Genomic DNA, 24,310 nt, shown 5'->3' with positions numbered 1-24,310 from the left:
ATGTTCTGTATGGTGGTATAATTTTATGCACTGTATAGTTTTGTTCTGTATGGTGGTAAGTTTATGCAGTGTATATAGATATGTTCTGTATAGTGGTATAGTTTATGCACTGTATATAGTTATGTTCTGTATGGTGGTATAGTTTATGCACGGTATATAGTTATGTTCTGTATCGTGGTATAGTTTATGTACTGTATATAGTTATGTTCTGTATGGTGGCATAGTTTATGTACTGTATATAGTTATGTTCTGTATGGTGGTATAGTTTATGCACTGTATATAGTTATGTTCTGTATGGTGGTATAATTTTATGCACTGTATAGTTTTGTTCTGTATGGTGTTATAGTTTTATGCACTGTATAGTTTTGTTCTGTATGGTGGTATAGTTTATGCACTGTATAGTTTTGTTCTGTATGGTGGTATAGTTTATGCACTGTATATATGTAAAGGATCTGCCAGACACAGCTTCTGTGTCGACGCCCGTGGTTACTCAGTCTGCACCTGCTCCTAAGTCTGATGGAGTGACTCCTTCTTCTACCAGTCAGGCTAAGAGGCTTAGGAGTGGGAGAGCCTATCACAGCCTGGCCAGACGGAGCTAGCTCCCGCCCTCTGTCTATTTATACCTTCGTTTCCTGCTTCTCCTTTGCCTGTGATTCTGCTGGTTTCCTGGCTCTGCTGCTTGTACTATTTGTCCTCTGCTTCATTTTGACCCTGGCTTTACTGACTACTCTCTTGCTCTGCGTTTGGTACCTCGTACACTCCTGGTTTGACTTGGCTCGTTCACTACTCTAGTAGCTCACTGTGTTGCCGTGGGCATCTGCCCCTTTTCCCTTATCTTCTTTGTACCCTTGTCTGTCTGTCTGTCGTGCACATAGTGAGAGTAGGGACCGTCGCCCAGTTGTACACCGTCGCCTAGGACGGGCCGTTGCAAGTAGGCAGGGACTGAATGACGGGGTAGGGAGACAGACAGGTGAACACTAATCTACCTGCCACTCAGTCCCTGCCTACTCTCACTATGTGCACGACAGACAGACAAGGGTACAAAGAAGCTAAGGGAAAAGGGGCAGATGCCCACGGCAACACCGTGAGCTACAAGAGTAGTGAACGAGCCGAGTCAAACCAGGAGTGTACGAGGTACCAAACGCAGAGCAAGAGAGTAGTCAGTAAAGCCAGGGTCAAAATGAAGCAGAGGACAAATAGTACAAGCAGCAGCAGAGCCAGTAAACCAGCAGAATCACAGGCAAAGGAGAAGCAGGAAACGAAGGTATAAATAAACAGAGGGCGGGAGCTAGCTCCGTCTGGCCAGGCTGTGATGGGCTCACCCACTCCTAAGCCTCTTAGCCTGACTGGTAGAAGAAGGAGTCACTCCATCAGACTTAGGAGCAGGTGCAGACTGAGTAACCACGGGCTTCAACACAGAAGCTGTGTCTGGCAGATCCTTAGCAATATAGTTATGTTCTGTATGGTGGTATAGTTTATGTACTGTATATAGTTATGTTCTGTATGGTGGTATAGTTTATGCACTGTATATAGTTATGTTCTGTATGGTGGTATAATTTTATGCACTGTATAGTTTTGTTCTGTATGGTGGTATTGTTTATGCACTATATATAGTTATTTTCTGTATGGTGGTATAGTTTATGCACTGTATAGTTATGTTCTGTACAGTGGTAGAATTTTATGCACTGTATAGTTTTATTTTGTATGGTGGTATAGTTTATGTACTGTATATAGTTATGTTCTGTATGGTGGTATAGTTTATGCACTGTATATAGTTATGTTCTGTATGATGGTATAGTTGTATGCACTGTTATACAGTTTTGTTCTGTATCGTGGTATAGTTGTATGCACTGTACATAGTTATGTTCTCTATAGTGGTATAGTTTATGCATTGTACATAGTTATGTTCTCTATAGTGGTATAGTTTATGCATGGTATATAGTTATGTTCTGTATAGTGGTATAGTTTATGCACTGTATATAGATATGTTCTGTATGTGGTATAATTTATTAACTGTACATAGTTATATACTGTATGGTGGTATAGTTTATGCACTATATATATTTATGTTCTGCATGGTGGTACAGTTTATGTACTCTATATAGTTCTGTTCTGTATGGTGGTATAGTTTATGCACTGTATATTGTTATGTTCTGTATGGTGTTATAGTTTATGCACTGTATATAGTTATGTTCTGTATGGTGGTATAGTTTATGCACTGTATATAGTTATGTTCTGTATGGTGGTATAGTTTATGCACTGTACATAGTTATGTTCTGTATGGTGGTATACTTGTCCATAGGGCTCTATTAGCCAGACAGAGTCTGAAAGAGTGTAGTTTTGGCCTCCATCGGTCTGATATATGTCAGTATACCTTTTTTTATAATCCATCCTGAGGGATCCTGCGGAAAAAAAAATGTATACCGCGCGGTATAATTTTTTTCTTTACATGGAAGCCTTTGTGTGACGGATGCCACTGTATGGCATCCGTCACAGGTATACGTTAAACGTATACTCTGGGGAGATTTCCCACAGATGGATTCCGGCCCCAGGGAAGCTACGGACGTCGCTGTCCATATATGGACAGTGACGTCAGGGGCTTATAACTACGGAGTCCCTTGCCAGAGCATCTGTAGCGTTCTGGCTGAGGACTTCAGCACTGGAGAAGCCCCTGGCGTTACTGTCCATATATGGACAACGACGTCACAGGTTCCTCCGGGCCTGGAGTCCCCGATCAGAGCGCTTCATATATGGACATAGATGTCAGGGGCTTCCTGTAGGAGCAGAATCCCAGGTCGCTCTGGGATCTTGGGAAAGCCCTTGACACTCTGTCAAGGGCTTTCCCAAGATCGGCGTCACTGCAATGCTCTGGTCGGGGACTCCATAGTTGAAAGCCTCTGACATCACTGTCCATGTATATCAATAACTCTGTGGGACTCAAAGCATTTTTCTTCCTGGAGGGGTTGTATGAGATTTTGAAATCTGCTTTAGGCTGGGTTCACATGGAGTTTTTTTACGCGGAAACCGCGCCGCAAAACGCGCCAAAAAACTGCCTAAAATGCCTCCCATTGATTTCAATGGGAGGCGGAGGAGTTTCTTCACTGCGAGCGGAAAAATCGGCTCGCGGAAAAAGAAGGGACATGCCCTATCTTCGGGCGTTTACGACTCTGACCTCCCGTTGACATCAATGGGAGGCAGAGAAAGCGTATTTCGCGGCGTTCAATGGCAATTCCAAACTGAATTTTGAGGCAGATTTTCCTCCTGCAGAAAAACTGTATGAACCCAGGTTCTCAGACCCCCAACAATACCTTCCTACACTCTCACAGTGCTAAATTAGAACCCCCTCTAAAATATACTTACAATTATAAAAATTCCCACCTTTTACCAAAGATGAAGTGTCGTCAAGGTCCAAGTTATATTACATCACGTGACCACGACAGTCAGTCCTAGTTACTGACATAAACGCGTCATTCCACTGCAATTGCATCATAGAGTCAGCGTCCCTGTATATGTATTTGTTTATTTAACATTAGGAACTTATAGAAAACCCCGTAATGGGAGGTAAAGACTATTAGTCACTTTACTGTGAAAAGTTTAAGTAACATACAAAGTAGTGACCAAGTAGTGTTCTCTGTACCGGAAGTGTTCAGCGTCTGTGAGGTGTTGCGTACATTACTCCGTGACCTCCGGTCTGACCAGTGCCGGCCACCAACCTCTCCGTCCGTCTACCGAGAGCAGACGCCATGAGCTCTAGCCCTGCCCCTCAGGTCGCAGCCGTTCTCATAGGACAGCGGGTAGGCGACGAGGTGTGGGAGGTTCTCTGTGAGATGTGTCGGGGGTGGGGAATGGGGCGGAGCTGTGTGATGGCCGCAGAGGTGCTGGGAGAGGGGAGAGTGTGAGGCGGACGGCAGCGGGGGTGAAGAACAGGACGGCCCGGTTAGGGGAGGCCGAGGACGGGACATATTCCCGGTATGTGTTGTGTCATATAATGAATACATGATTGCTGTTTCCACAGTGATTGTCAGTGTACAGCTGTCTTCCTCCCTGCGCCTCATCCATCTTGTGTGTAGCTGTCTCCCCCCTCAGGGACTCTTACACACCCTTTGTAGAGCGCTGGTTTTTGGTCTTTCTCAGTCTTTTATACTGTTATTTATCTTCTTCAAGCTTCCTTCATTATAAATTAAGTAGCCTTTCGCAGCCTGTGTCTCTGGCGGACCCGTGCCAGTCGCTTGCGTCTCCGGCCGACCCGTGCCAGTCGTTTGCGTCTCCGGCCGACCCGTGCCCGTCGCTTGCGTCGCCGGCCGACCCGTGCCAGTCGCTTGCGTCGCCGGCCGACCCGTGCCCGTCGCTTGCGTCGCCGGCCGACCCGTGCCCGTCGCTTGCGTCGCCGGCCGACCCGTGCCAGTCGCTTGCGTCGCCGGCCGACCCGTGCCAGTCGCTTGCGTCGCCGGCCGACCCGTGCCAGTCGCTTGCGTCGCCGGCCGACCCGTGCCAGTCGCTTGCGTCGCCGGCCGACCCGTGCCAGTCTCTTGCGTCGCCGGCCGACCCGTGCCAGTCGCTTGCGTCGCCGGCCGACCCGTGCCAGTCGCCGGCCGACCCGTGCCAGTCGCCGGCCGACCCGTGCCGGCCGACCCGTGCCAGTCGCTTGCGTCGCCGGCCGACCCGTGACAGTCGCTTGCGTCGCCGGCCGACCCGTGACAGTCGCTTGCGTCGCCGGCCGACCCGTGACAGTCGCTTGCGTCGCCGGCCGGCCCGTGCACGTCGCTTGTGTCGCCGGCTGACCTGTGTCTGTGGCATGAACTGTTTCACCAGATGACCCCGTGCCCATTGCCTGATCTGCGTGGCTGCCTGACGCTTACCTGCCACTTGTAACCGGTGCTCACAACCCGTGGTGCCGCCTGAATCATGTCTGTCGTCTATGTTGACGCCTGATCTGTATCGCCCTCTGACCTGTGCCCTCTGACCTGTGTTGACATCTGTCCAATGACTTCCGCCTCCCGACCACTGCGGCCCGGCCTGAAGACACCACGCTGTCATTAAAGAGGCTCTGTCACCAGATTTTGCAACCCCTATCTGCTATTGCAGCAGATCGGCGCTGCAATGTAGATTACAGTAATGTGTTTATTTTTAAAAAACGAGCATTTTTGGCCAAGTTATGACCATTTTCGTATTTATGCAAATGAGGCTTGCAAAAGTACAACTGGGCGTGTTGAAAAGTAAAAGTACAACTGGGCGTGTTGAAAAGTAAAAGTACAACTGGGCGTGTATTATGTGCGTACATCGGGGCGTGTTTACTACTTTTACTAGCTGGGCTTTCTGATGAGAAGTATCATCCACTTCTGGCAGTGCAGATCTGTGACGTCACTCACAGGTCCTGCATCGTGTCGGCACCAGAGGCTACAGTTGATTCTGCAGCAGCATCAGCATTTGCAGGTAAGTAGCTACATCGACTTACCTGCAAACGCCGATGCTGCTGCAGAATCATCTGTAACCTCTGGTGCCGATGTGTCCTCGCTCGTCTGACACGATGCAGGACCTGTGAGTGACGTCACAGCGTGATCTCTCGAGAACACGGCTGTGTCTGCACTGTCAGAAGCTGGGCGTTCTGAAGAGAAGTGGATGATACTTCTCATCAGAGCGCCCAGCTAGTAAAAGTAGTAAACACGCCCCGATGTACGCACATAATACACGCCCAGTTGTACTTTTACTTTTCAACACGCCCAGTTGTACTTTTGCAAGCCTCATTTGCATAAATACGAAAATGGTCATAACTTGGCCAAAAATGCTCGTTTTTTAAAAATAAAAACGTTACTGTAATCTACATTGCAGCGCCGATCTGCTGCAATAGCAGATAGGGGTTGCAAAATCTGGTGACAGAGCCTCTTTAAGTCTCCGGCGCTCGTAACACTTGTCTGGTTAAGGTTGAATGCTGACGGCAAGAAACTGAGTAAATGGCAGAATCCAACATGTCATCTTCCCCGGATCTTGGCACATCTGAGGGTAAAGTTTATGATTCTCTAGTATAGTCTATAAAGAGATCAGACGTTGGTTCACCTGTGATGGGTTGAGGATGGTCACCTGTCTGGCACACGTTATTTTGGCCTTCCCTTTCTTGAGTACATTAGTGGGTATAATTGTACCCATTACCTTTATCAGGCTCTTACAGATACTTGAGGGTCTTCATAGGGGCAGGTTATAGACGTGGGCTATGAACCTTCAGTATTGTTGGCAGACCCCTGAACCACATTGGGCAGATACCTATGGTACGGCATATATATGGGGGAAAGAAGGACTGGACACTTTATAGATCAGCCTGTCAGATCCGCGTCTGTCTGCAGGGACCCTGCTGTGTAGTGTCTGCGACCAGTGTACGTGACGTTACATGGAGCCCTGTGTCTCCGCGCTCCATGGTGGATGTCCTCGTCCTTTGTTGTAATATCTCGTCTCCGTGTCCCTCTTTGATCTCTCTCCTCTTTGCTAAGCTCCGGGATGTGCTGCTTGTGAGCCCCTCCTTGTAGAGTCACTGGGATTTTTCTTTGCTTCCTCTACATTTGCCCCCCTTTTCCTTTCGGTCTGGTTGTCTCACTGGACTGTCTGTGCCGCAGACACACGAAGCTGAACAGTTTATTGCGCAGAAATGGTGTGTGTCTGTAAGCCAGAATGGCAGGACGCACGCACGTCGTTCTAGATCTGCTGCCACAGATTGTGCCCGCTGTTATGTCAGTCTGTGCCAGGTCACACGGCTTCTTGATGCATTTCCTGGCTCGTCTCATGTGTTACAATGTGATCATACGTATAACACTTTCGCTTTTTTCGTCTTCTGAGACTTCCTGTCAGATCTGTACGGCTTTGTGTAATGTTCAGGCCACTTTACTAATAACTTTCATATCTATCTTTAGAAAGCGGTTCTCATAACTATTGCGTCACTGTCAAATTGGCTTAGTCTTATAGCAATCTGCACTGATCTGTCCTGTCAAGAAACAGTAACCGGACCTATGGTGTTTTTTTATTATAATCGTGAATGGCAATAGGATCCAATTGTATGGGCATCTTGTTGTAGCAGAATACGCATGCCGTAAAAAACATATGCCAAAGACGGGATGTGTATCTAGCCTCAGTGATGTCACTTAAAGGGGACCTGTCACCAGCATTTCACCTAATAAACCAGCAATACCTGGTAGTCGTGGGTGACAAATCATTTCTATATAACCTATAATTGTCTTTTTTGAGTCGGCTCTGTAGCTTTAGAATTCCATTTTTTTAGTGTTCCCGCACTGTATGCTAATGAGCATAAAACAGTCATATCTTCATTCCTCAAGCCTGTCCGAGTTTGCCCCGCCTCCCTACTTTTGATTGACAGCTCCTCGCCTTCCCCCAGAACACAAAATCCCGTACTTGTGCATTGATGTCCTGTTCTGGTGTGTGCGCACAAAGGGACACCGGATTATTACGATAAAAAGCGCAAAATGTTTGCAGACCGTTATTTACAGTCGGAGAAGGAGTTTAGGTGAGGGGATAACGGTAATTAACTTTTTATAGCAGCGGCCAGTGAGGGATAAGTAAAGTTCAATAGGTGAAATGCTGGTGACAGGTTCCCTTTAAAGGGGTTGTACCAGAATCGACAATTAACACCTAATAATTGATTGCTGTGGGCCCCACTTCTGGAACCCCCACTGATCATGAGAACGGGGGTCTTAAATTCCCCGTTTTCTCACTGCTCAACCGCAGTGAGTGGACTTTGGTGGAGCAGTGGTTGAGTGTGCGTCGCCGCTCCATTCAAGGTCTATGGGAATAACGGAAACAGTCGAATACATCCTTTGGCGGTTTGCGTCAGTCCCGTAGACATTGAATAGAGCGGCTCCTCTTCACTGGTCCTCCTCCTAGATTGATGCTCAATGAGTACATACGAATACTACTTCTACTACTAGGGTCAGTTCACATGTTGCGTAAATACTGCAGATTTTCTGAAACAGTTTGTTGTGGAAAATCTGCAGCATAATACAGTAGCAGCAAAGTGCATGAGATATGAACAAATCTCATTCACACGCAGTGGAAAAACCGTTTAGAAATTGACGTGTGGAGCAGAATTTTATTCCACAGAATATCAATCGTATTTGTGTAAACGCTACTTATTTGTTGCGAGTTTTCCCCGTTAAACTGAATGGGGAGGTAAAACCCACAACAAATAGCAGTTGTTGCATTTTTTGTGGCGGAGTCGCAGCAATTCTCCCACAAAAATCCCAGCTCAGAAAAAAAATACTCTTCTACTTCCCATGTGACCGCTGCAGCCAATCACAGGCAATCGCGGCGGTCACATGGGATGAAACATCATCCCAGGAGGTCAACCTGCTAGTTTGGTGCGGTTTTTCGCCCGGGATTCCCTGCGGCGCTCAGGGCAGATACACAGCGTATCCGCCCCATGAGAACTCGGACCTTACTGTGTGCAGTGGGATCCTGCAGTCGTGTTATTTTTACCCTCCTCCTGAGTACTGTAGAGGCCTTCATGGTCAGACCAGGTCAGGCTACTTTCTAAAGTTTTTGACACCTTTTAGCTCCTGCATTACGTGTCGAAATCTCCCGATCACAGGGGCAGCTTGAAGCTCTTGGATCTTGATGTAAAATTTGCATCCCCCATTGTAAAGTGCCATTTATAGTACTATCGTATAGGAATAAATATAACGGACAACAAGCCACACCAGGCCTAAAGTACAAAGGCTCACCAGACCATAGTTCTTGTTTTGCTCGTAAATGGAGACGAGAAAGTCCGTTATTCCACATTGGCAGATAACTGGCATCTCAAGGTGGGTATTCACCCCTCTAGCTCACCGTTACGTAAGCATCAAAACACTCCACAGCTGTTCAGTTGTCCATCACGTGGCAGGTTCCTTGTTCACAGGTGTAGATCTGGATCACAAAAACATGAAGACCATGTCACTGCTTTCACATCACATCTTAAGTTCCGGGCTTGAATTGTGGGCTCCACTAGCAGAGCCTCTCTTGCCATAGAAGTCCAGGTGGAGGACCCAGATGAATGTGCTCTATAAGAAAAGCCTGACACCGTGGAGGTTTCTGGTAAGCAACTTGGCAAATCTATTAGAACAAAATTAAGAGAGAAATTAAGTTTGCAACATGGAATGTTAGGGCAATTGGGTATAAGTACAAATGTACAAAGATGACCTTCTAGACGTCCTAGAAATAAGACGGACAAGAAATTGCGGAATTGATAAGAACTGTCCTACAAAGGTTCAGTGAACAGGACGGTGGTGAAATATAAAGATGTGGATATGGAAGTGAGAAGAAAGTACTAGGGAGACGATATGGCTTGTAAAACAGACCTAGTACCTCATGATGAAGCTGGTTTGAGACTGATGAGGAACGTATTGATAAACAGTACTGTACTTGGAATGACAAATGCAAATCATCAATAAAGCCCAGACCAAGATCACGTTGTGGAACTTGGTAACCACGTTAGGAAGCCTTCAGAGCGATCAGTGATTGAGTCAAAATAGGGACTTATTCAGATGAGAATATTGTACCTGTTTAACTGTTCCTCTTCTGAATATAGCATTCAGCCCCCTGGGGTTCTACTAAACCGGACTTACCATATATACTTATGGAGCTGTAAGTTCCTTTCAGCAGAACCACTGGGGAGTCGGATTGCTTCATTTGGATTATGAACAAACACGGGTACAATACGCTCATCTGAATGAGGCCGAGTGTATGAGAGCGATCAGGTTGTATGTGTCCGCTCTGACCCATCTTGTTCAGGGTTAGATTTCCGCCTCATTCGTAGCGTGGTACTTTGCGGATGTGGCCATGGACTGCAGTGTTTGTTCTGGCAGGATTTTTATTGTTTGCTCTAGATCACAGATCATCAATGTTGTGAAATGACAAATATGTGTTCAGTTAATTCCTTGTAGCCCATCGCTAATGACATACGATTTCATCATTGCATCTGTGTACTATTAACTGTTCCCTCATTACCACAAACAGCCCTGCCGGTTCTACCTCCGCAACCTATGGTGGGGAGCCTAGCTTTAAAGAAGTCTATGTTGTTCATAGCAATATTTAACCCTTTATCGACTGCTCGTACATGATATTTCTAGCACTGCTAGTCAGGGAATTTATTTTAAGAAGAATCGTGAAATCCACATGTACTGTCCCCGGCTGTCCGTTACAGCAGAGAGGTCACTGGTCGTCCTGGACTTGTAAGTCACGAGCACCCTTTCCAATATGACAGGTGATGTTGACCAGCACTATATATGAATAGGAAAGTAGCCTGTTATACGACCCAGTGATATGGCTCTTACCGTAGTGTTAACTGACACTCCACTGGTTTTGATCCTGGCACCATGTTCTAGTAAATTCATAACCTACCTGGTGCCATTAGTGTACAATTTGCCAAATGCAGGGGACCAGTGAGCCGCATGTGACTCCTGAGTCCCTTGTAGGGGGACACCTCCCTAGCTGATTGGTTTCTACATAGTGCTTAAATGGGTTGTCAGAGACCAGAACAAAACTGCAAAACAAAGGGGCAGTTCACTTGAAGGGGCTGAGCTGCAGTACCGGGCACCCCCACACCTGTATGCATGCCGATGTACCTGGTAATACAATGAAGGGGCTTTGGTGCCCCTTTGCTCCGCTGATTGTTGGGGATCTCCGGATCAGACCTGCACCGATTTATTTATTGAAAGTGATCAATAAAAAGTCTGGCAACCCATTTTAACCCTTTTAGGACCAGACTCATTTTCGTTTTTATGCTTTTGTTTTTTTTCTTTTTGTTTTTTCGTTGAACAAGCCATATGAGGGCTTAATATTTAGGCCTCATGCACACGAACGTGCTTTTGCGGCCGCAATTCCCCCGAAAATTCACTGGAGTATCGCGGCCCCATTCATTCCTACGGGGCCATGCACACGACCGTGGTTTTCACTGTCTGTGCATGGCCCAGAAGCCCGCACCGCAGAAAGAACGGGCTAGTCTTATTACGGCCGTGTTCTGCGGTCCGGGCTCATTGAAAATAATGGCCGCGGCCATGTGCACGGCCCGCGATTTGTCACAAAAATCACGGCCGTGCACATGGCTACGGTCTTGTGAATGAGGCCTTACAGGACAAGTTGTACTTTTGTAATGGTACTATTTCATATTATGTGCGATGTACTGGGAAGCCGGAAAAAAATTCAGAATGGGGTGGAATTGGGAAAAAACTGCAGTTCCGCCATTTTCTTATGGGTCTAGTTTTTTTACCATGTTCAATGTATGGTGAAAATGACACGTTCTCTTTATTTAGTTGGTCAGTACGATCACAATTATACCAAATTTATATAGTTTTTGTTATGTTTCTGTACTGTTAAAAAAATAAAATAAAAATGTAAGTTTGAAAGAAACAAAAAATGTTTTGCATCGCCAAATTGTGACCCCGTAACTTTGTTTTATATTCCTGGGTACAGCGTTGTGTAAGGCGTCTTTTTGTACGTGGAAAGATGTCGTTTTTATTAATACCAAGTGGGGGAATGTCTAGCATTTTGATTACTTTTTATTAAAAAATAAAAAAAAACAGCGATTCGGGCATTTCAATCTTTTTTTTTTTTTCCCGCTACGATGTTCGCCGTATTGGATAAATATTTTTATAGTTCGGGCATTTTTAGATTCAAGAATACCTAATGTGTTTGTTTTATTCTTGTTTCTTTTTATATGTGATCTAGGGAAAGGGGGGTGATTTTGAGTTTTTATGTATTTTTAAAAAAAAAACACAATATTTTTAAACTTTTATTTAGCCCTCTTACGGGGCTCGAACCTGCGATCATTAAGTCACATGCCATAGACGGCAATATCACAATATTGCAGTCTATGTCAAAAGTAGTGCATTTCTATTGAGACCTGCCACAGGCAGATCTCCATAGCAATCTTCCCATAGCAGGGCTGGGAGCGTTCACCAGGCTCCCAGCTGTTTATAAGAGTACACCGGCTGCCCCGCGAAGTGAAAGGGGCAGTAAAACCCCCTCAAAAGCCGGTGGTCACATCTGACACCGGCATCTGAGGGGTTAAATGCTTGCGATCAGAGATGTTTCTGATCGCAAGTATTGCCGCTGGGTCCCGGCAGTGTAACGCAGCAGAGACCCAGCGGCTATGGTGCCCGCTCTGCTTCTGAGCGGGCGCCATTTTTTTTAAATACCCTTTCCTGGTGTAAATAGGGTTATTAGTGACTGGAAAGGGTTAATTAATGAGCCATATGTAGAAGTGACACGATATGGTATTCTTGTTCATATTGTAGAAATAGTCTCTGTACTATGGGACAATAGAAATATTTGCTTTTTTTTGGAATGGTGATGTCATTGCTTCTTCTTCCTAGGATATGATAGTTTGGCGTCCCGTGTGTTTTTTTTTTTTTACTTCATCACATTACCAGGGCCCTGATACCTTGTGTTATTGTGAGAGCTGCTTTTACTAGACCTAAATTGGCTCCTTCTTTCCCCCGTAACTGCGGATATTGGGGCTTCAGATACAGAGGATAAATTCCTGCATCCGATACTCCAGAAATACTTATAATCCAGATTTTGTTTTTAGCTCAGAACAGAATAATAATCTTCAATTTTTTGAAGAACACACAGAATCAATATTAAAACTCCCCTGACTAAAAAAAAAATCAGAGTGCTGGTATATTTTGTATTAGAGTGCATTCACACGTTGCAGTTGAATCGCGGTTTTTGCATTTTCAGCAATTTTTCTTTAGGTTCTTTACTTATGAAGTATTCTGGATTGCTGGATAACTGGCAAACTTCAGGCTGTATAATTTATGTCTCAAACCCAAAAATGGTTTACTCTCTCCTTATGTGGCTAAACTATGACTATTTTACATTTTGTTTTCTGACTTCTATAATTAAAAACTAATATGCAAGACCTATTAGGTTTTAAAATCCTATTGATCGCACGCCCTCCCAAAGTACAAAAATAATGCCTAATGAATAACTATTAAAGGGTAACTAAAACTTTCAACAAACTTCTGACATGTCATAGGGCCGGTTCACATCAGCGTTCGCTTTCCGTTCAGGGGCTTCATCTGAGGTGTCCGTCGTGGAACCCCGCAACGGAAAGTCAAACGGAAACCACAGCTTCCATTTGCATCACCATTGATATCAATGGTGATGGAAACATTGCTAATGGTTTCCGTTTGTCACTTCTCAGTCAGGTTTCCGTTTTTCGACGGAATCAATAGCGCAGTCGACTGGAATTACACAGCCGCAGCCCCACTCTTAACGGCGGAGATCAGACAAAACTTTCATCTCCGCCGCTAGTCCCTTGAATGCTGCGATCAAAGCTGACCACAGCATTCTAGGGGTAAATGGGAAGGGGGATGCCCTTTGGATAGTGTCACATGGAATCCCTGTGACGCGATTGAGGGACATACCAAATATGGGCAGACAGCCCAGGGTCCATTGAAGGACCCCAGGGCTGTCTGACCATATTTCCTGTTAGGGCATACTGAGGTATGTCCTAACAGCTGCCTGTGTAATATCAGTATATAGATATATGCCAGTACATTAAAGTTTAAAAAAAATAAAGTAATGTTAAATTTTAAAAAAAATACACATTTTTTACAATGAACATTAAAATAAGTCTCAATACATAAACTACACATTCGGTATCGTTGCGACCGTAATAACAAAAATAAATTGCGTAATTGATGATGTTTATGCAGTTATAAAATAAAAACTGCTTTCTTTCACTTATTAATGTGAGGCACGAGGTATTATGAATTTTGAACCTCCTTGTGCCTCACATTAATATGAATTAACCCCATCATGTACCTCACACATTAACCCAATAATGTTCATTATGACTGAGGAACATGATGGGGTTAATTACTATTAACGTGAGGCACATGGAGGTTCAAAATTCATCACACCACGCGCCTCACATCAGAAAATAGAAGAACTTTTTTTTAATTGTTGGCAAAGTATCGTTTTGGGATAGCATATCGCAATACTACACGAAGTATCGGTATCGAAGTCCAAACTCTGGTGTCGTGACATCCCTACTCAATTGATCATGTGAACAAATCAAACGTATTAATTTCTATCATTTTATATGTAATTACACATTAGTCCCTCTCCCCATTGAGGCTCACAATCTAATATCCCTATCTCGGACACTCATACACACATGTAATCATGAAGGGACTAAGTAGGAAGAGAATTGCATGGGTTTCCCTCCAGATGTTATATGAAATATCTACAGGGTATACTGTAAATGTTTAATAGGTGGCGTTCTTACCTCTGGGACCCCTACTTATCAGAAGTTGATTCGGCCGACAGTAGCCACATTTAGGTGGAGACTAATTGGAGGGTCTCCCATAGATCTCCATTCAGTCTCCGCTTGGATTCAGCCACCTCACCCAGTTGAACGAGGGTTAGGGCATTCCATTTTCCTGATCACACCTCTGGGATCCCCAAAACCGCAAAAATGGAGTGCGCTTCTGGCGGAAATTGTCGCAACACGTTTTGGATTTATTTATCAATCCAATGCTTCAAAAAGAACCGATGTTTATCACTCAGACACCTTTCAAAAAGTTGGAGAGGCGTAAACTAAGTCAACCACGAGAGAGAGAGAAGTGTCTAGCAAAATGCACCAAATTTATCATACATAATGCACCACTGTGCTAAATTGAATGCATTTTTTGACTGCCTAGTCTAAATGTATGCTGTCTAAATCTTAATCTGACCCAGTGTGTCCCTAACAACCAATCTGTCAGACATGTCCATAGCAACCAGTCTGTCTCCAACTACTCAAGTCTTAAAATTAAGGCAGAATAAGTAGAAGCAAGAGGCAAGAAGGCTGGAAAGACTCCAAACCAGTCTGATCTGCCTCATTGCCTCACCAATCCGAGATGTGGGGAATACTTTAGCAATCTGTAGACATAAGGAGTAGATAAACCAAGGTGTTTTCAGTGTGTTCTACATCAGTGGTCTGCAACTTGTCCTCAGTTGCTGGCAGGGCATGCTGGGAGTCGTAGTTTCACAACTGCTGGAGTTGTACAGGTTGCAGACCACATTTATCTCTTCATTTCCAAATGTCAGTCTGCCTGTTTTGGATTTGTTTGGCATATAGTGAACTGTCTGCTGCCTGCAGGCGTCTCTCCGTAATGCAGTCAGTTTCATTCCTCAGACGTATTAAATAATTTTCTGCCATAGATTTCTAGGAAATCATTCCTGAGAGAAATGTATAAAAGTTAATTAAATGCTGAATTGAATGTGTAACCCCACTTAAACATAAAATGGTTTGTATCCGTGATAAGCTGTTCTGAAAATGTATGATTGGCATGTCGGCAGTTGTTAGAAAGCAATGCATATTTCAGTAGCGCTAGAAAACAATATAATCTACACCTCAACATATGTCATAACATGATGTTCTGCTGCCTGCACCTGTCAATCACATGACATCACTTCCTGTCGCCGGTGACTACAGTGTTGTCGCCTAACCGGCATAGTCACACACAACGCATGCAAATATTGGGGCTGGGAGAGCACAGGACATGGGGGTCTCCACCTATAAAAGTCAGTAGTAGTTATGGAACACTACCAGTTCTTGGATAAGATAGGAGAATGGGTGCTTGAACTAGGAGATGGAATAAAAGGGCTTGCTTTTTATAGTGATGACATCCACAGATCATCTTGTAAATAACAGGGCTGCACTAACCCAGCTCGGCTGCTTAACAGTGGTCGGAGCTTTCTGCGTCCTGCACCAACCCCTGCATAGCTTCCCAGAGGCAGCCGGAACAGCTGATCGGTGTGGGGTTCGGGTGTCAGACCACCACCGACCATATACTAATGACCTATCCTGTGGATAGGTAATCCGTATATAATACAGCCCTGAACCCGGACAACCCCTTTAAAGGTAATTTCAGCCAAAAAGCATTTAAAGCCTATCCACAGGATATGAGACAAATGTTACATCGCTGGAAGTGTGGGTTGTGCGGCTGGGGACGACCACTGAGGTTTCCTGTTCTAGTGATCGTTGGGGTTACCAGCGTTTGGACCCACACCAATTTAACATTTATGGAATACCCCTTTAAGCTTTAACGCCTTTCTGCACCACGACATACTTTTACAGCGCTGGCGGGAGATCGTTGTATTGGCTGTATTTTCAAGGGAAAACATCCTCTGATTTTCAGTAGTTTTTTTATGCATCAAGCATTTTTTTTATGCGTTTTTTTACGGCCGTTTTTGGAGCTCTTTTTCTATTGAGACTATAAAAAACGGCTCAAGAAGTGACATGCACTTCTTTTTTTGTGAGGCGTTTTTTTTATGAGCCATTTTTACAAACGGCCGCGTAAAAAAAACATCCCGTGGGAACGAAACGCTGTTTTTCCCATTGAAATTAATGGGCAGATGTTTGGAGACGGTTAGCCTCCCTTTTTCGGGGCGTTTACAGCCCGAAAAACAGCTAAATATAAGGCGGGATTCACACGACAGAGATTCCCGGCCGTTCATAAATCGGCCGGCACCCGGCTGCATTAGGAATAATAGACCCCTATGGGGCTATTCACACGACCGATTTTTTGACGGCCGGGAAAACCGCCCGTCAAAAAATAGGACATGCTCTATTTTCAGCCGGCCGCCCGGCTCCCATAGAAGTCTATGGGGCCGGGTAATACACGGCCATCACCGGAATGTGTCCCGAGTGATGGCCGGGTCTACCGTCGCTCGCGCACTCTCTCTCCTCCTCCTCACAGTGCAGAGTGCATGTGAGGAGGAGGATCTGTTATTGCTCGCTGTAGGAGTCGGAATCCCCAATCCCCGGCTGGGGATTGGGGATTCCGCTACAGGAGAAGTGCGTGACTACACTGTCCATATATGGACACAGCGAAGTCACGCACTTCTGCAGCGGAATCCCCGACTCTATGGCCGGGGATGCCGCTACAGGAGAAGTGAGTGACTACACTGTCCATATATGGACACAGCGAAGTCACGCACTTCTGCAGCGGAATCCCCGACTCTATGGCCGGGGATGCCGCTACAGGAGAAGTGAGTGACTACACTGTCCATATACGGACACAGTGACGTCACTCACTTCTGAAGCGGAATTCCCGACCTGTGGCAGGGAATTCCTCTTCAGGAGAAGTCAGTGACTACACTGTCCATATATGGACATTGAAGTCAGTGACTTCTCCTGGAAAGGGGGGGGGGATGGGTGCAACCTACAGGGGACTGTGTGGCATAACCTACAGGGGGCAGGGTGGGTGGCATCACCTACAGGGGGCAGGGTGGCATCGCCTACAGGGGGCAGGGTGGGTGGCATCACCTACAGGGGGCAGGGTGGGTGGCATTACCTACAGGGGGCAGGGTGGGTGAGTGGCATCACCTGCAGGGTGGCATCACCTACAGGGGGCTGTGTGGCATCGCCTACAGGTGGCTGTGTGGCATCGCCTACAGGTGGCTGTGTGGCATCGCCTACAGGGGGCTGTGTGGCATCGCCTACAGGGGGCTGTGTGGCATCGCCTACAGGGGGCTGTGTGGCATCGCCTACAGGGGGCTGTGTGGCATCACCTACAGGGGGCTGTGTGGCATCACCTACAGGGGGCTGGGTGGCATCGCCTACAGGGAGCTGGGTGGCATCGCCTACAGGGAGCTGGGTGGCATCGCCTTCAGGGGACAGGGTGGCATCGCCTGCAGGGGGCTGTGTGGCATCGCCTGCAGGGAGCTGGGTGGCATCGCCTACAGGGAGCTGGGTGGCATCGCCTTCAGGGGACAGGGTGGCATCGCCTGCAGGGGGCTGTGTGGCATCGCCTGTAGGGGGCTGTGTGGCATCGCCTGTAGGGGGCTGTGTGGCATCACCTACAGGGGGCTGCGTGGCATCACCTACAGGGGGCTGGGTGGCATTACCTACCAGGGGGGCTGTGGCATTATCTACAAAGGGCTGTGTGTGGCAACAAATTTTAAATGAAATTCATCCGATTTTAAAACGGACAGGGAAAAAAACGGATTCAAATCGGGTCCAAATCGGCCGGTAAAAACGGCAACTCGGCCCGGAACGGAATCGGAACGGATGCAAAACGGATGCAAACCGGCCGGGAAAATCGGCCAAAAACGGCCGATTTTCCCGGCCGACACTCGGACCCTGTCGTGTGAATGAGGCCTTAGCCGTGTGAACATACCCTAACATTTACAATTTCATAAAAGGATTTTCATATATTTGGATTAGGGGTCGGAGCTCTGTTTTTCTATACTGCTTCTTATCCCCTACACAAGCCGATTTTCAGATTCTATTAAACATTGCCAAAGTTAAACTATGTAGTCATCCTGGCACGTGTCTCCTTTAAACAATGGTATAAGGCCTAGTTCACATCTGCTTTGGAGGCTACTTTAGGGGCCTCCGTCACAGATTCCGCCAAAAATACCGATAACAATAGTGCAGCATGCTGCACTATTAGTTCTAGTAAGACCACGGACACCCCGACGGAAACCTCTGACTGAGCAGAACAATGGAATGACGAGTTCATGCGTGAAGGCTTTCAGAGATGTTCACAGGTTTCCTGGCATTTTTGATGCCACCATTAAATAACAAAACAAAAAAAAAAACAGGTTGTTCCATAGACTGTAAGCATTTTGGCTACTGTCTCCGCAGATGCGCGGCCTAGTGATTTGGGGTTCAAATTCAAGACCTAAAATTTCGGAGTCACTGGATTGTAGAGCAGAATAGTTCTCTGATCTCTTAGAAGCAGATCCCTCGCCTATAAGTATTCTTGTATCCTATAGGACAAAACAGACTGATTTGTCTGAGAATCTCCAAGGAGTCACTCGTGACTGTTTCGGAAGGCTGCACACCTGAAATGGATTCATAGTATTGTCACACTTCAAATAATCTGGGAATGCGGTCCCTGGACAATGCAGCATTCATGAAACCCTATCAGGCAGCATTAGTCGATGACCCTCCATCCTGGACTGCTTCACATCACGCTACGAGCGTCTATCTGTGCTCTGATAAATTGCTGTCGTGACATAACCCAGTCTAGATTTCTTTTTTTTTTCCACTGCAGTTCTGTGGTTCGTGTGCTTGCTGTCATATCACTACATGCCGATAGTCAACAGATGAACCATTCATTTTGTGGCGTTGGAATAGATCATTTTCTGCTCGTTTCCTTTCATAAAACCTTTATCATCGTGCAGATAAGGTTTAATAATATGTCCTTATCATTAAAGGGAAACAGAAGACTGCGTTAAGGAACTCAAGTCTCCATTTTTATCAACTCCAGAGAATGCTATTGTATTAATGAGGAAATATTTTAATTTGGCTTTCAGATATACAGTAAAATCAGAGACGCTGGATCATGAAATATTCTGGATTAGCTGACGGTTATAGAACAATATATAAAACTCTAAAGTTATAAGGCCTCGTTCACATCTGCGTTGGGGTCCCGTTCTGAGCTTTCCGTCAGAATGGGACCCTGGACACAAACTGACAGACGGAAACCAGGTTTCCGTTTCAATCACCATTGATTTCGACGGTGACGGATCGGGTACCCATGGTTTCCATTTGTCTCTGTTGTGCACCGGACCCGTCGTTTTGCTGGAAGCAATAGCGTAGTCGACTACTCTATTACTTCCGGCAAAAGACGGGTCCGGTGCACAACAGAGGCAAACTGAAACCTTGGGCACCGGATGAAATCAATGGTGATTGAAACGGAAACCTGGTTTCCGTCTGTGTCCAGGGTCCCGTTCTGACGGAAAGCTCTGATGCAACGTCAGAACGGGACCCCAATGCAGATGTGAACGAGGCCTTAAAAGTAGAGAACCTTCAAGAAGAAAGCCAAGAATAAAATGTTATCGCAAAATCTGCTGTAACTTTTTATGGTTTTGTATTGTAAATTGAATTGTCTGAAAGTGTTTACAGTAAAGCGGGTTAAAGGGGTTGTCCGGGCTCAGAAAAACATGGCAGCTTTCTCCCTATAATAGTGCCACACCTGTCCACAGGTTGTGCTGGGGTACTTCAGCTCAGCCCCATTCTTTTTAATGTAGATTAGCTGCAATACCAGACAACCCATGAATAGGTGTGCCGCTATTTCTTGAAGAAAGCAGCCATGTTTTTCTAATCCTGGACTATCCCTTTAAGGCCCCTTGCACACTGCTTTTCAGAATTTCATTTCCCACAATATCCAGCCCATGGAAGTCCTAAGGGCACATCATCGTGCCTCAGACTTTATGCAGAGTACCTCCAAAATATCATTGCAAAAAAAATGTGGCATACAGTATTAGAGCTATGCTCCCCTAGAAGCATTGCCATGGGTCCTAAGACCATCATGCCAATAGTCCTATAAAAGGCAGTTCAGTCTTACAGGTTATTGCAAAGCTGTGTAGTGTGAAGCAGTATCCCCCAAGCAGTTACTCAGGTGCCACATATGGCTCTCGGACTCCCTGCATGTGACTCTCCAACTGTTGGCAGTGGTAGATACTGTTCTACACTAGTGGCACCAGGGATGTCATGACACTATTAGAACTTGGCCCCAGAGTCAAAACCATATCACTGGCTGTTAACACTAGCGTAAGAATGTTTATACTGGTGTCATGGCTTCTGATGGATGTGTTATAACACAATTTTTAACAGATCTTATTGACACCGCGTTTTTTGCTGCCAAAGAGCAATTTGATAATGTGCACGCTGCAAAACCGTGTCTGATTCTGCCATATCACAGTTTTTCAGTCATCTTCTAGAACAACTGCAGTTTTGTACGTTAAGTAAGGTCGCTTCTGGTCAGTACCAATCCAGGGATCAGTCCTTCATGAACAGCTTAATCTGATTACTGCTTGGCTTGATATTGGTGCTCCACTGTTAGGGTATGTTCACACGGCTTATTTTCGGCCGTTTTTCGGGCCCGAAAAATTGAAAACAACGCCTCCAAACATCTGCCCATTGATTTCAATGGGAAAAACGACGTTCTGTTCCGACAGGCCGTTTTGAAAATTGGCCGCCTAAAAAAACGGCCGCGAAAAAGTGCAGGTCCCTTCTTGGTACATTTTTGGAGCTGTTTTTCACACTCTTGAAAACCGCTCCAAAAAACGGCCGTAAACGCAGCGAAAAACGTGAGTGGCTTAAAAAATGTCTGAAAATCAGGAGCTATTTTTCGGATTTTCAGACGTTTTTGGTTAAAGAGGCTCTGTCACCAGATTATAAGTGCCCTATCTCCTACATAATGTGATCGGCGCTGTAATGTAGATAACAGTGGTTTTTATTTTGAAAAACGTTAATTTTTGAGCAAGTTATGAGCAATATTAGATTTATGCTAATTAGTTTCTTAATAGACAACTGGGCGCGTTTTTACCAACTGGGTGTTGTACAGAGGAGTGTATGACACTGACCAATCAATGACCAATCAGCATCACACTCTTATTGTTCTGGCCCAGCTTCTTTCACTGAACAATCGGGCTGGAACAATGAGAAGTGTATGAGGCTGATTGGTCACTGATTGGTCAGCGTCATACACTCCTCTGTACAACGCCCAGTTGGTAAAAAGTAAAAACACACCCAGTTGTCTATTAAGAAACAAATTAGCATAAATCTAAAATTGCTCATAACTTCCTAAAAAATTATCATTTTTCAAAATAAAAACCACTGTTCTCTACATTACAGTGCCGATCACATTATGTAGGAGATAGAGCACTTATAATCTGGTGACCGAATTTTTTTTATCATACTCTATGCAGTAACACCTCTCTGTGACCGGTTTTACATAACACTCGCTGTCTTGACCACCCGTAATCCTGCGCATAGTACGTGTGGTGCGTCGCATACGATAAGGCACTACTATTGTTCGGTATAATTATATACACCGTGTTCCAAATTATTATGCACATTGGATTTAAGTGTCATAAACATTTAATTATTAGTTTTTTAATGGATGGTGTTGTGTCTTAGGGCTCTTTGGCTCATTGTTATCAATCTGACACCTGTGATAATTAGTCTGCCAGGTGTGCCCAATCAAAGGAAAACTACTTAAGAAGGACGTTCCACATTATTAAGCAGGCCACAGGTTTCAAGCAATATGGGAAAGAAAAAGGATCTCTCTGCTGCCGAAAAGCGTGAAATAGTGCAATACCTTGGACAAGGTATGAAAACATTGGATATTTCAAGAAAACGTAAGCGTGATCATCGTACTGTGAAAAGATTTGTGGCGGATTCAGAGCACAGACGGGTTCGTTCGGATAAAGGCATAATGAGGAAGGTTTCTGCCAGACAAATTAATAGGATTAGGAGAGCAGCTGCTAAAATGCCATTGCAAAGCAGCAAACAGGTATTTGAAGTCGCTGGTGCCTCTGGAGTCCCGCGAACCTCAAGGTGTAGGATCCTCCAGAGGTTTGCAAGTGTGCATAAAGCTATTATTCGGGCACCCCTAAACAATGCTCACAAGCAGAAATGGTTGCAGTGGGCTGAGAAATGCATGAAGACTAATTTTCAAACCGTGTTGTTTACTGATGAGTGCCGTGCAACCCTGGATGGTCCAGATGGATGGAGTAGTGGATGGTTGGTGAATGGCCACCATGTCCCAACAAGGCTGCGACGTCAGCAAGGAGGTGGCGGAGTCATGTTTTGGGCTGGAGAGAGCTGGTAGGCCCCTTTATGGTCCCTGATGGTGTGAAAATGACCTCTGCAAAGTACGTAGAGTTTATGACTGACCACTTTCTTCCATGGTACAAAAAGAACTGTGCCTTCCGTAGCAAAATTATCTTCATGCATGACAATGCACCATCTCATGCTGCAAAGAATACCTCTGTGTCATTGGCTGCTATGGGCATAAAAGGAGAGCAACTCATGTTCCCCTGACCTCAACCCTATTGAGAACCTTTGGAGCATCCTCAAGTAAAATATCTATGAGGGTGGGAGGCAGTTCACATCAAAACAGAAGCTCTGGGAGGCTATTCTGACATCCTGCAAAGATATTCAAGCAGAAACTGTCCAAATACTCACAAATTCAATGGATGCAAGAATTGTGAAGGTGATGTCAAAGAAGGGGTCCTATGTTAAAGAGGCTCTGTCACCAGATTTTGCAACCCCTATCTGCTATTGCAGCAGATAGGCGCTGCAATGTAGATTACAGTAACGTTTTTATTTTTAAAAAACGAGCATTTTTGGCCAAGTTATGACCTTTTTCGTATTTATGCAAATGAGGCTTGCAAAAGTACAACTGGGCGTGTTGAAAAGTAAAAGTCCAAGTGGGCGTGTATTATGTGCGTACATCGGGGCGTGTTTACTACTTTTACTAGCTGGGCGTTCTGATGAGAAGTATCATCCACTTCTCTTCAGAACGCCCAGCTTCTGGCAGTGCAGACACAGCCGTGTTCTCCAGAGATCACGCTGTGTCGTCACTCACAGGTCCTGCATCGTGTCAGACGAGCGAGGACACATCGACACCAGAGGCTACAGATGATTCTGCAGCAGCATCGGCGTTTGCAGGTAAGTCGATGTAGCTACTTACCTGCAAATGCTGATGCTGCTGCAGAATCAACTGTAGCCTCTGGTGCCGACACGATGCAGGACCTGTGAGTGACGTCACACATCTGCACTGCCAGAAGCTGGGCGTTCTGAAGAGAAGTGGATGATACTTCTCATCAGAAAGCCCAGCTAGTAAAAGAAGTAAACACGCCCCGATGTACGCACATAATACACGCCCAGTTGTACTTTTACTTTTAAACACACCCACTTGGACTTTTGCAAGCCTCATTTGCATAACTACAAAAATGGTCATAACTTGGCCAAAAATGCTCGTTTTTTAAAAATAAAAATGTTACTGTAATCTACATTGCAGCGCCGATCTGCTGCAATAGCAAATAGGGGTTGCAAAATCTGGTGACAGAGCCTCTTTAACATGTAACTTGGCCTGCTAAGTTTTTTTTGATTGAAAGAGCTTTTGATTTCTGTAAATATGACCTCCTGATGCTGCAAATTCAACATTTTAGTTCTCTTTACAACCTTTAAAATGTTTTGATCTCTGTTGTGCATAATAATTTGAAACAGTGCATTTTGAGTTTTTTACTTCTAAAAAAAAAAATCTGTTATCATTAGGAGATTTGTTCAATAAAATTCACATTATACTCCAACGGTTGATGGCTTGAAGATTATACTGACTGTCATTTGCATCAACTATTTAGGAAAATCAGCGAAAAATAACATTTGCATAATTTGGAACGCGGTGTATATCGTCATGCAGCTTAAGATCTATATAATCTGCTTTTTGTTAAATGCTCTTACACTATTTGCGGTTGCACAGAACAGATATATAACCTTAACCCCTTCCCGACATTTGTCATAATTATACGTTAT

At 45.2% G+C, this 24,310-nt stretch overlaps 1 protein-coding gene across 3 annotated transcripts in view; it reads left to right on the top strand.

The window, feature by feature from the left end:
• The first annotated feature begins 3,638 nt into the window (after positions 1-3,638).
• The window catches only part of WWP1 (WW domain containing E3 ubiquitin protein ligase 1), a 117,251-nt gene continuing 96,579 nt past the window's right edge, over positions 3,639-24,310 (top strand). For 2 of the 3 annotated variants that reach the window (XM_075826034.1, XM_075826030.1), the window contains exon 1: positions 3,854-3,969. The gene's annotated coding sequence lies outside the window, so the exon portion shown is untranslated. Of the gene's footprint in view, positions 3,795-3,853; positions 3,970-24,310 lie in introns of those variants that run through there. The other variant, XM_075826033.1, reaches the window with a different exon arrangement.

The sequence above is a fragment of the Rhinoderma darwinii genome, chromosome 5, assembly GCF_050947455.1.
Source record: "Rhinoderma darwinii isolate aRhiDar2 chromosome 5, aRhiDar2.hap1, whole genome shotgun sequence".
Classification (NCBI taxonomy): Eukaryota; Metazoa; Chordata; class Amphibia; order Anura; family Rhinodermatidae; genus Rhinoderma; species Rhinoderma darwinii.
Note: the sequence above shows the minus strand (reverse complement) of the source record. Positions and strands in the feature narration are given on the sequence as shown.